Source organism: Martes martes (genome assembly GCF_963455335.1).
Source record: "Martes martes genome assembly, chromosome: 1".
Lineage (NCBI taxonomy): Eukaryota > Metazoa > Chordata > Mammalia > Carnivora > Mustelidae > Martes > Martes martes.
Window position 1 is genome coordinate 199,490,119 of NC_137888.1, and position 11,467 is coordinate 199,501,585.

Here is an 11,467-nt window from a genome sequence, read left to right on the forward strand (position 1 = left end):
ACTTCCCAGAGGCCCAGGGATTGAGAAAGAAGACCAGGACGGGGCAATGATACCACAGGTCGAGCTTGTGCGTCTCCAGCCCCTTCCAGCCACCCGCACAGTGTTTCCTCCCCTCCCTGTTCATTCTGGTTGCGGGGAGGAACGGACACCACCCACCTGCAAGCTGTAGGAGGAGCTCAGCTACTTCCCGGGACCTCTGACTTTCAGAGGGCTGACCCCAGGAAAGCTCACAAGAAAACTTGGCCCTTTAGAATGAAGCCCTCCCACCACTCTAGAACCTACTATGACTCCCTATTGCTCCAGTGTCCTCCATTCCCTTCCCACTGCCTCTGACCTAACTCAGGCCTCACCACCTCTACCTGCTGGGGAATCCCTGTCTCAAAGTGTGTAGCGCTCCATACTTAATCACAGTAGTGTACGTGAGTGTGTTGTTGAAAACCAGTTTCTGCGCTCTGGAGCCGAAATATGCAACACGAAGACAGAGTCTGGGTATAAGGAGAACAACAGCTTTCTTGCTTTGCTGGGCAAAGGAGGCTGCAGCAGGCTAAGGCCTTCGAAACAGCATGACTGCCAGGAGGAAGGGACTGGGGCAGGGCTGGAGGGGGTTGGTTATAGGGAAATACAGGATCTAGCCGGTTTTGACAGGAATTGTGTACGTGCTGCCAACCTCGTCTTGTCTTCAGAGCTGTACCACGTTCCTGAAACAAAAGGCCAAGAAGGGGGATGCCTGGCTGGCTCGGTGGGAGGAGCATGTGACCCTTGATCTCAGGGTCCTGAGTTCAAGCCCCACGTTGGGGTATAGAGTTTACTAAAAAATAAAAAAAGCAAACTTAAAAAAGGAAAAGAGCCCAAGAAGGGGGGAGGGGAGGTCTGCAGAAGAGAGGAAAAAGATTACCTTAAGATCAAGGTTTGCTGAGCATTAGCGCAGCCATTTTGATTTTTGTTCAACTCTATGCTTTTAAACAATTTCAAGTATAGTGTCACACACTCATTAGGTTACATCAGCACAGAGGCAGCATGGGGGACAGCGAGGGTCAGCAACCCCCTGCTTCTCTCCAGTACACTTCATTTCAAATTTCTGAGGAGTATTGAGACTATTTGTTCTCTCTTGCTAATGCCTCTGTGTGGTAGACTGATCAGGGGTCATTCCTCCCATTTCCTTGAGGGTAAAATTGAGACCAAGAGCGACCAAGAGGCTGACACAGAAGATAAAGGACCAGCTGAGACCAACAACACAGGTTTGAGGATCCAGGCCCTCCCCAGCAATTAGGGCGCATTCGTTTTTTCCCACACGCTTTGCTTCCATCCCAAGCCTCTCTGCCTACAGCCCCCTCTTCTGCCAGCAACACTCCTCAATTCTTTCCCAGAGAATATTCTCCTGGGAAACAAGTGCCCCCTGGCGGCCACCTCAGGTGCTACACTATGACCTCCTTTTCTGGAGAGAAGGGGACCCTACGGACCTGCCAGCTCCCTAAGTCTAGTCCATATTCCATGGGGGGTGGGGGAGGGACAGCTTCTCAGAGGCCCTTTCTAAATTCACCACTTTCAGGATAACACTCAAATTCTTAATCTTCATCCACACCGTGCATTTCTCCTCATGCCTCTGGGAACAAGCCCAGAAGAGCTTCTGGCTTACCCAGGAGATCGGAGACTCTCTCCCTATGCCTGGTTCCCACCTTTGTGGGGCCAAACGGCTCCCTCTATCATGACCTCTCTATAACATCTTTTTATAGGAGCGATTTGAGGTAGGAGGAAAATCTGGAGAATGGTGTCCTGAAAGTCAAGTGAAGCAAATGTTTCTAGAAGGGAGTAGTCAACTGTATTCAGTGCTGTAACGGACAGCTTCTGGGGAGTAGGACAAGGTGTAGGAATTGGTCACCAGATTCAGCAAAATGAGGGTTCCCTGGAGAACTTGCCAAACACCATTTCCACAGAGTACGGAGGGTGAATGTCTGATCGGAGTGGGTTTAAGACAAAATGAGAGCAGGGAAATTAGAGACAACTTTTTTGAGTTTAACCGTGAAGGAAAAGACTATAGCTGCGGGGGAAAGTGGCATCAAGGGCAGATTTTATTTCATATGAAATATGAAATTTCATATGAAATTTATTAACAATAAACGTTTCAGGGGCACCTGGCTGGCTCAGTCCATGGAGCATGTGACTCTTGACCTCAGGGTTGTAGGTCTGAGCCCTATGTTGGGTGTAGAGATTACTCAAAAATAAATCTTTAAAAAAAACAAAACAAAACAAGTAGCACCTGGGTGGCTCAGTCAGTTAAACGTCTGCCTTGGGCTCAGGTCATGATCCCACGGTCCTAGAACTGAGCCCAGCATTGTGGGGTGGGGGTGGAGGGATGCCAGTCCCTGCTCAGCGGGGAGCCTACTTCTCCCTTTCCCTCTCCCTCTGCCCCTCCCCACTCATGCTCTCTCTCTCAAGTAAATAAAATCTTTTTAAAAAGAAAATTAAAAATAAATTAAGAAATATATCAATCACGCAGAAACATGAACCAACCATGAGTGTGCAGCTCTGTGAGTTTCCACAGGGTGAACACATTCATGCCACCAGCACCCAGATCAAGAAACCGTATGATCCATTCCCAAAAGTTCTGCTTACAGTCCCTTCCAGTTACCACCCCACCCCATAGATGACCAGTACCCTCACTTCTATCACCACAGATTAAAAAAACAGGACTTCTGGACACCTGGGTGGCTCAGTTGCTTGAGTGACTGCCTTTAGCTCAGATCATGATCCTGGAGTCCCAGGACTGAGTCCTGCATCAGGCTCCCTGCTCAGTAGGGGGTCTGCTTCTCCCTCTGACCTTCCTTCCCCTCTCACACCAGCTCTCATTCTCCCTCAACTAAATAGAATCTTAAAAAAAAAAAAAAAAGGATTCCATTTTATAAAACTGTATGTCAGTAGAATCAAACAGCATGTCCTTTTCTGCATCTGGCTTGTTTTCCACACGGATTTGATCATCCATAGTATGGGCAGTTCTCTTCTTGTTGCTGCATGAAAGAACTTCGATCTACCCATACTATTGTTGATAGGCATTTGGGTTGTTCTGCTTGGGGCTAAAATGAATAATGAAGCTATGAACATTTGTTTAAATGTTTTGGTGCACTTATGAACCATAATGTACCTTTTGTGCCATCTTTTACCTTTCCAGAGCCTTCCTGTGGCTGCTTCCTCACCTCCCACCTCTCTCACCCACTCAACATGACTAAGCCCTCCATCTGGCCACCTTCCCTGACTCCCTTCAGGGCCTGTCCCAACCATGGACAGGCCAGTCCCTCCCTTGTGGTTCCCCAGTTCTACCTTCATAGAGGCCTCTCCTGCTACACCATCTTCCATGGTAACACTCCTAAGACCCAGTTTCCAAAAACACTTTTTGCACATCCTCAACAGACTTACCATCCTCATGCTAATGAATCCCAAACCTCTCTCCTGAGTGCCAAGCCCATATAGCACACAAGCACAAAATGGAACTTACCAAATCCCTCCAAGACTATGCTTCCTAGTGTTGAAATAATGTTACCAGCCACCCAGTTGTTTAAGTCACTGCCGAGGATTCATTCCAGAATGCTTCCTCCCCCTGAACCCCTCAACTCTTGTTATCAAGATCCCATAAGCCCTACCTTCCTCCCAAGGTCACTCCCCTCCTCCTATTGCTAAGGCCCCTGCCTTGGTTCAGGATCTCACCTTTCCTCATGCAGGACTGTTCCGACAGCCCCCACCTTGCAGGCCTCTGCACTCTCCCCCCACGGACCCACTTGCAACAATTCTAATCCCATTATCACCCACCCTCCACCCCTTCCACTGGCCACAGGCCCAACCCTTCGGCAAGCTCTGAGTCCTTCAAGAGAGGACGCCTTCCTACTTCATGGGTCCCTCACAACTACCCCGACTCTAAGACTTGGCTGGGGCAACTCCGAAGTAGTTCCCAAAAAGTGCTGTTCTTACCTTCTAGCTTCAGGGGGCTCTTCTCCTTAGAAAGCACCCCACCTCACCTGACGCTAAATTCCCTTTCTCCAGGACCTACAGCCTTCAAGCTTCAGTGGCTTTAATCTTGTTTGGGAAGTACCCCACTTCCTCCAGCCTTCACATCTGCCTCTCCTCCCCTCCTCCAGGTTGCACCAACCACAAAGGCAACCATTATCATGGTGATGACTCCATTATTAGAATTATCATTCTGTGAGATTGCATTTGGCAGATGGAAGCCCGGAGGGTAGGGATGGTGGCATTTTTATTTCCAACCTTCCCAGTTTGTCTCAGTGACCCATAAATATTTGTTGAAAGAATGAATGCAAGAATAGGGTTTGTTGTGGTGGTTTTTTTTTAAGATTTTCGTTTATTTATTTGTCAGATGGAGAGAGAGAGTACAAGCTGGGAGAGCTGCAGGCAGAGGGAGAAACAGCTGAGCAGGGAGCCCGATGGGGAACTTGATCCTGAGACCCAGGGATCATGACCTGAGTCAAAGGTAGACACATAACTGACTGAACTACCCAGGGGTTCCAAAAATAGAGATATTGAACCAAGGATGAAACTCCCTAGACAGGAGCAGAAGGAAGAAATTTTTCAGAACCACTGAACTGTTTGGATTTTAAGGACCTTGAGGACCAGAGATCACACACATTATTTTGATACGTAATCTGTATTCCTACTATACTGTGCAGGGCAACCAGTTTTGTAGGATGGTATTCTGAGCACAAGCGACGTCTTGTCTCATGGCTAAATATTTGCTCTTGAATGACAGTCTTTTGAAATAGTGGACTGGGCAGAAGAGTTCACCCCAGACCTGTGGGGACTGTGACAAGCAGAGAGGCCTAAAATAGTGTCAGGAGGGTCATGGCTGGTGCCAGGATGCTTTGAGGGAAAAAGGAGATGGAGAAGGAGGGGACGACGCCTCACGGTAAAGGATCTGGTGTCCTGGGCCAAAGGTTTTGCTTCAGCCCGACACCCATTGCTTTTCAAACTATAGGTCAAAAGCCATCAAAACATTAACTTTGCTTCTTATTGTTGTTTTTAATAATTTATTTATTTATTTGACAGGGAGAGAGAGCACAGGTAGGCAGAGTGGCAGGCAGAGAGAGAGGGAGAAGCAGGCTCTCTGCTGATCAGGGAGCCCAATGCAGGACTCACTCCCAGGACCCTGGGATCATGACCTGAGCTGAAGGCAGCCACTTAACCAACTGAGCCACCCAGGCACCCAATTTTGTTTTTTTTTTTGTTTTTTGTTTTTGTTTCTTTAGAGAAAGAAAGAGGGTGGGGAGGGGTAAAGAGGAGAGAGAATCTTAAGCAGCCTCCACGCCCAGCACGAAGCTAGATCTCCAAACCCTGAGATCAGGACTTGAGCCAAAGTCAAGAGTCCGTGCATGCTTAATCCACTGAGCCACCCAGGCACCCCTCATTACCAGGTCTTTTTAAGTGACATAAGATAAAATAGAAAAGAGTGTGTTGCATGAAGTATGAATAAACGATGTATTGGAAAGTTTTCGAAATGTATGTTCTGGGTCACGGGTCCAAAATGTATGAGAGCCCCTGCTTTAAGGAATGTGGGGGGTATAGGCAGGGATTTGAGCAGAGGAAGAGGAAAGAAGAGATCAGATTTGCATTTAGAAAGCTCACTTAGGGCCAGGGCTTGGGAGTCCACCCAGACCAGGGCAGCAGTGAGGAGAAAGAATGAATAGATACTGTGCCCTTTCCTGACAAAGGCCATGGGGAGGGTCAGAAGCTTGGAAGGAAAGAAATGAAATCTTTTTTTTTTTTTTTTAAGATTTTATTTATTTATTTATTTGTCAGAGAGAGAGTGAAGCACAGGCAGACAGAGAGACAGGCAGAGGCAGAGGGAGAAGCAGGCTCCCTGCTGAGCAAGGAGCCCGATGCGGGACTCGATTCCAGGACGCTGGGATCATGACCTGAGCCGAACGCAGCCGCTTAACCAACTGAGCCACCCAGGCATCCCAGAAAGAGATGAGATCTTAAGGCAAGTAGAGTTGAATTGCCAGCGGACCATTTCTAGGTGGATTCAGTTGAGGGGCCGGAATTCAGGAGAGAGATTCTGGCTGGAGACAGGAACTTGGGAGTTCTGTGGGGACAAGGCTGAAGAAGTAGCAGGAGTGGGTGACACTGTTGAGGAGCACCCGTGAAAAAATGGAGGGGCACCTGCTAGAAAAGACTGTCATTCGAGAGCAAACATTTAGCCATGAGACAAGACGTCGCCTGTGCTCAGGATACCATCCTACAAAACTGGTTGCCCTGCACAGTATAGTAGGAATACAGATTACATATCAAAATAAAGTGTGTGATCTCTGGTCCTCGATGTCTTTAAAATCCAAACAGTTCAGTGGTTCCCCAAACGGCTATATATCAGAACAATTCAGAGAGCCTTCTGATCACACAGATTCCAGGCAGGGCCCACACTAAAATTGTGACATCAAAAATCCAAGGCAGACCAGAGCGTTGGTATTTTCAAAAAAGTTCCCGAACTCGGTAGTCATCAGAAAAGAAACTGAGGGGGCGCCTGGGTGGCTCAGTGGGTTAAAGCCTCTGCCTTCAGCTCAGGTCACAATCCCAGAGTGCTGGGATTGAGCCCCGCATTGGGCTCTCTGCTCGGCAGGGAGCCTGCTTCCTCCTCTCTCTCTCTCTCTCTCTCTCTGCCTGCCTCTCTGCCTACTTGTGTTCTCTGTCAAATAAATAAAATCTTAAAAAAAAAAAAAAGAAGTTAAAAAAAAAAAAGAAAAGAAACTAAGGAGGGCACCTGGGTGGCTCAGTAGGTTAAGCACCTGTCTTCAGCTCAGATCATGATTTTAGGAGTCCTGGGATTGAGTCCCATGTCGGGCTCCCTGTTCAGTCTTTCCCTCTGCCTTTCCCCCCTCCCCCAATCATGTACACACGCTCTCTCAAATGAATAAATAAAATCTTAAAAGAAAGGAAGGAAGGAAGAAGGAAGGAAAAGAAAGAAAGAAAGAGAAAGAAACTGACGAACTCAATCTGTTATTGAACCAATTCCAAGATAGACCAAGTGAAAAAAAGAATGTTCAGGACAGTGTTTATAACATGTTGCTGTCCATGAAAAATCAAAAGTCTATGTGGAAGAGAAGGTATTAGCTGTTAGCATAGACACAGACTCTAGGAGACACAAAAAAGCTGACCACGGTGGCAACCAACAGGGAAGACAACAGGGTAGCTGGCACAGGGTGAGGAGGAGATTTACTCTAGGCCTTTTTGGTATCATATGAATTTGTACCAGACCATTGGATTATCTACTCAATAAACAAATATCAAACGATTGTGCTGTAGAACCAGAATTTGGGAGCCTCTAAATGTAGGGACTCCGCCTCACCTTGACAGCATCTAAGACACTGGTTACACTGGTACCCCTCCTTAGTTTAAATCGAAACCTAATAGCCTCTGGGGGGAGTCTCATGCTGCCTCCCATAACCAGGCAGAATCAACCCAAACCTGCTACCAGCACAGGTGGGTGAAAGGAGAATGAACACACGTAAAACATGAAATCAGAAAAGAAACATTTCTTTTGCCCCAGAAATTAAGTCTGATATATTGATGGGAAATTATGCGGATTTGTTTATTTGTTTTTAACAAGGCTACTCCCTTCTCCAAGAAAATGGACAAGGCTCTGCCATACCTAATGCAGATTTAAAAGCCAAGTTTCTGTGGTTGCCAAGGAGTGGAACCCTGCCGGGGTAACTCACTATTTGAGAGACACAGCTGTCATCCACCTTAGTTATCACTCACAGGTACAATGCAGGCCTCCTTCCCCACTCAGCATCACCTCCCACCTCGTTCAAGTCACCACCTTCTCACAGTGGGACCTTGTGATCCCCTCCAAACTGGTCTCCCCAGCTCTCCCACTGCTGCTCTGAAATCAATTCCCCACTCTGCAGCCAAGGTTATCTGCTTAAAATGTAAATGCAAACCTTGCTTTGTTTCCCATAGCCTTTGAGACAAAGTCCAAGTTCCAGAATGTGGTCCCCAAGCCCTAGCAGAGTCTGGGCCCTCCCCAGCCTCCTCTTCTCCCATTGTTCTCTGCTGTGCACCAGCGACTCCATGAGCCTTGGAACCTTTGCTTAGGGCCTCTCCCTCCGGCCAGAACACTCTCTTCTACCTCCTAAGGATTTATCCTTCTGGACATTTCCTGAGGGACATACCAGATCAGATCAGATTCCCTTATTAAACACTCAGATCGGGGTGCCAGGGTGGCTCAGCAGTTAAATGTCTGCCTTTAACCTAGGTCACGATCCCAGAGTCCTGGAATCGAGCCCCGCACCAGGCTCCCCGCTTGGTGGGAATCTGCTTCTCCTTCTACCCCTGGCCCTGCATATGCTCTCTCACTCGCTCTGTGCACTCTCTCTCTCAAATAAATAAATAAAATCTTAAAAAAAAAAATTCAGGGGTGCCTGGGTGGCTCAGTGGGTTAAAGCCTCTGCCTTTGGCTCCGGTCGTGGTCCCGGGGTCCTGAGATTGAGCCCCGTGTCGGGCTCTCTGCTGGGCGGGGAGCCTGCTTCCCTTCCTCTCTCTCTACCTGCCTCTCTGCCTGCTTGTGATCTCTCTCTCTGTCAAATAAATAAATAAAATCTTTTTATAAAATTTCAAAGCATTCACACTTTTTCTTTTTTTCTTTTTCTTCTTCCCCTCCCCCTCCGCATAGGGGTTATACTTTTTCTTTGTAACATGTATTCAATCTGTATGTTCTGAGGCGTACCAGGCACTGGCTGGTACTATACAAGGGGGAGAAAAAGGCTTTACCCTTTAAAGTTTGTAGTCATTTTGGCGGGGAGACTCACCCTGACCCAATAATCACAGAATCAAATGTAAACATATGGTGCCCGGAACGTGGATGATAACAGAGGAATAGATCAGTTAGGATGTCTGAGGGTAGAGTACCTGGAAAGGGTGGGTATTTGCTGAGTGAAGTGACTATGGGGGTAAGAAGGGCATTTCAGGCTAGTGTCCAGGAAAATACTGACTCTGCTTGGATCTAGCAAATTGGTAAGCTCTTAATAGAGACTGAATGAATGAGCAAAAATCGACTTGCCCTAAAGCAGAATCATATTAGAACTCAGACCTCCCAGCTTAGTGCATGGTTCTTCCCATAATACCCCAGTGCTCCTCTGGGATTTCAGAGAGCATGCCCAAGTGAATGGGGGGGCGGGAAATGGTTTGGTGAAACTATGCTTTTCCTTCTGCTGCCATTTCACATTTCAGACATCAAGTTTTTATTCCAGTACTTGGACTTGCTAGTGGAAGTGTTTCCACATGTTAGTCTTCTTGGGATGATCCCATTCGGGGGATGTCTACTCAAGCAAGGAGGGAGAACTTTCTTTTTTTAAAAGATTCTATTTATTTATTTATTCATCAGAGAGAGAGAGAGAAAGAGAGAGAGCACAAGCAGAGGAAGCAGCAGCCCGAGGGAGAAGCAGGCTTCCTGCTGAGCCGGGAGCACCATGCGAGACTCAATCCCAGGACCTCAGAATCAGGGCCTGAGCCAAAGGTAGACACTTAACTGTCTTAACTGACTGAGCCCCCAAGGTATCCCCAGGAGGGAGAGCTTTCAATTCCTTTATTTGACTCTGAAACGAATACTGATTGTATGTTTACAATGCACACACACGCAAAAAGTTTAAAATGTTAAAAAAAAAAAAAAAAACGTTTGGGACGCCTGGGTGGCTCAGTTGGTTAAGCAGCTGCCTTCGGCTCAGGTCATGATCCCAGCGTCCTGGGATCGAGTCCCACATCGGGCTCCTTGCTCCTCAGGGAGCCTGCTTCTCCCTTTGCCTCTGTCTGCCAGTGCTCACTCTCTCTCGCTTCTCTCTCTCTCTGACAAATAAATAAATAAAATCTTAAAAAAAAAAAAAAACGTTTAAAATGTTGACAGTTGTGTCCTTGCTGATGGTAAAATTACAGTTGTTTTAAATTGTGCTTATCTGGGACGCCTGGGTGGCTCAGTTGGTTGGGTGGCTGCCTTCGGCTCAGGTCATGATCCCGGCGTCCAGGGATATCCACATCGGGCTCCTTGCTCGGCGGGGAGCCTGCTTCTCTCTCTGCCTCTGCCTGCCACTCTGTCTGCCTGTGCTTGCTCGCTCACTCTCTAACAAATAAATAAATTAAAAAAATAAATAAATAAAAAAATAAATTGTGCTTATCTGTATTTTCTAAGGCTATAATTATTTTGTATTATTTGTGTAATACAAATCTTTGAAAGCAAAAGATTTTCAAAGAAACACTTAATTGAATGTATTTAATGTTTGGCCCTAAGCAGAGGTAATGGTCATAGTCTCCAGCATACACCTAAAATAACTATACAAACCAAATAAGCAGGGTGTCTGCTCTAAGCATGCTGTCTACAGACAAGTCCTCTTGCTGCCTGATCACTATGCCTATGCCCCTTTTATAAAACCATTCAATCTAGGACCTGCCACTGAGGTAGGAGATAAAAAAATAAATACGGTCACCTCTAAAATGGGAACAACTCCTCCCCCACAGTGTTTCTAAGGATTAAATGAATTAGTACAGATAAAGCACTTTGAACAGTGTCTGGCACAGAAACACTATATAAGTGTTAGCTATTATTGTATTTATGGCATTGTATTGGGTGCATCTTGGAGCACCCAATAGGGTAAGAAAGGGTAGAAACCAAGGACATGATTCTGAAAAAATACAGTGTGAACTTAAAATGGAGTTAAGCAATGAATGCGGAGTCCAGCACCCTATAGTAGGGTTCAAGTCTGTGTGGTCAGTTCGTGACCAGCACCGCAAGAGTGTGACGTGCTTCGCTTTGGGGGCCTGGAGTTCAAGACGCAGAGTCCAGTCCTTGGGTCATTCAGTTACAAAATTGGGGCCTGGAGGCCCCGGGGAAGAAAGGGGCCTACAGTACCGCATGGTTATAGGTCAGACCAAGGCTGGGATCGGGCCGGCCCCCAGTAGCCGGGGCTGCTCTCTCCAGGATCATGTCCCCTCCGTGTGCGGACCTCCGGGAAGGAGCCATGCAGCGGTGGCCAAAGTGGGTAGGAAGTGCCTGGACGGCCGTGCGGGTGGGAACTACGCTTCCCAGCATGCAACGGGGCAAGAGCGGTCTCGCCGTCTCTACCCGCGTCTCGCAGGTTCCGCTGGGAGTTTTCATTGACCTCTGAGCCCCCTCTCATTCGGATCTGCTCCGGCCTCCTCTAGGCCCCGCCCCTTAGGGAGAGCGGGTGACCTCGCCGAGCCCGCGAGCCTCTTCCTTCTTCCCCTCTCATTGGCCCAGCGTAGCTGCCATTCGGGTGCGAGGAGGAGAAGTTGCTTGCTGATTGGTGGATTCCGTTTGGCGCCAACTAGGAAAGGGGGGCGGGGCAGCGGAGGTCCCTAGTGAGCAGCTATTACCGCGAAAGGCCACCTCAGCAGCGACAGCCCGGAAGGGAGGTGAAGGTCCACTTGGTGCTCCGCGACCCGGGGTTCGGGCAAAAAAAGA